The following is a 1836-nucleotide window of genomic DNA, read 5'->3' on the forward strand; positions in this document are numbered from 1 at the left end:
TAAAGCTTTGTGTGATTTGGGTGCAAGTATTAATCTAATGCCTCTTTCTGTTTTCAGGAAACTTGGCTTGGGAGAAGCAAAAGTCACAACAGTGACATTGCAGTTAGCAGATCGATCCCTTACACATCCAAGAGGAATCATTGAAGACGTGTTGGTAAAAGTAGAGAAGTTCATATTTCCAGCTGATTTTCTTATCTTGGACATGGAAGAAGATAAAGATGTGCCACTCATTTTGGGGCGACCTTTCTTAGCCACTGGGAGAGCAATTGTAGATGTTCAGAAGGGGCAGCTGATATTAAGGCTTGGTGACGAGCAAATCTCATTCAACGTGTTCAAAGCAATGAAATTCCCTACTGAGGCAGACAGTTGTTTCCAGATCGATGTAGTCGACCGAATAGTTCAAGACACATTTCGGCTACATCATCCTTCCGATGCATATGAGGCATGCATTGTACATTCACAATCCACCCATTCTAAATCAAGTGAGATCGAGACATGTGCTCGGTTTTTGGAGAGTAACCAGCTATATATGCGCAGACGCTACTATGAAGAGCTGGGAACTAGAACTGCAAAATCAGTGCCATCTATTGTGAAACCACCCAAACTGGAACTCAAACAACTGCCACCACATCTTCGATATGCGTACCTGGGGGAATCTTCTACACTACCTGTTATTATTTCAAGCACTGTCAGTGAGGTAGAGGAAGAGAAACTACTTCTGGTGTTAAGGGAGAATAAAACAGCTATTGGATGGTCGATTGCAGATATAAAGGGGATCAGCCCAGCTATATGCATGCATAAGATACTCATGGAGAAAAAATTTAAACCAAGCATTGATGGACAGCGGAGATTGAATCCACACATGAAGGAAGTGGTTAGAGCTGAGGTATTGAAGTTGCTCGATGCAGGTATTATTTATCCAATATCAGATAGTGCATGGATCAGTGCAATGCAAGTTGTTCCCAAGAAAGGAGGAATCACAGTGATAGAAAATGAGAGAAATGAGTTGATTCCTACACGGACAGTGACTGGATGGAGAGTGTGCATTGACTACCGTAAGCTTAACTCAGCTACTCGAAAGGATCACTTTCCGTTGCCGTTCATTGATCAGATGTTGGAGAGATTAGCAGGGCATTCGCACTACTGTTTCCTAGATGGGTACTCCGGGTATAATCAGATTCCAGTGGCACCAGACGATCAGGAGAAGACCACTTTCACTTGCCCCTATGGCACCTTCGCATACAGAAGGATGCCATTTGGATTATGCAACGCTCCCGCAACCTTTCAGCGCTGCATGATGGCTATTTTCTCAGACATGATTGAGAAATTCATCGAGGTATTCATGGATGACTTCTCTGTGTTTGGATCTTCATTTGATGAGTGCTTGAAGCATCTAAGTCTTGTGTTACAACGGTGTACGGAGACCAACTTGGTGTTGAATTGGGAGAAATGTCACTTTATGGTGCAAGAAGGTATCGTACTAGGGCACAAAATTTCAGCAAAGGGTATTGAAGTGGACAGGGCAAAGATTCAGGTGATCGAGAAGTTACCACCACCTACCTCAGTGAAGGGTGTTCGCAGTTTTCTTGGGCACGCTGGATTCTACAGAAGGTTTATCAAGGATTTTTCAAAAATTACCAAACCTCTGTGCTGTTTACTGATGAAGGAGTCCACATTTGAGTTTAATGATGAGTGTCTGCAGGCCTTTAACACTTTGAAAGAGAAGTTGACTTCAGCACCTGTAATTATCACACCGGATTGGAATCTGCCATTTGAACTAATGTGTGACGCCAGTGATTATGCTGTGGGAGCCGTGTTGGGTCAACGAAGGAATAA

Source organism: Olea europaea, unplaced genomic scaffold (assembly GCF_002742605.1).
Source record: "Olea europaea var. sylvestris unplaced genomic scaffold, O_europaea_v1 scaffold2270, whole genome shotgun sequence".
In the NCBI taxonomy this organism is placed as follows: Eukaryota; Viridiplantae; Streptophyta; class Magnoliopsida; order Lamiales; family Oleaceae; genus Olea; species Olea europaea.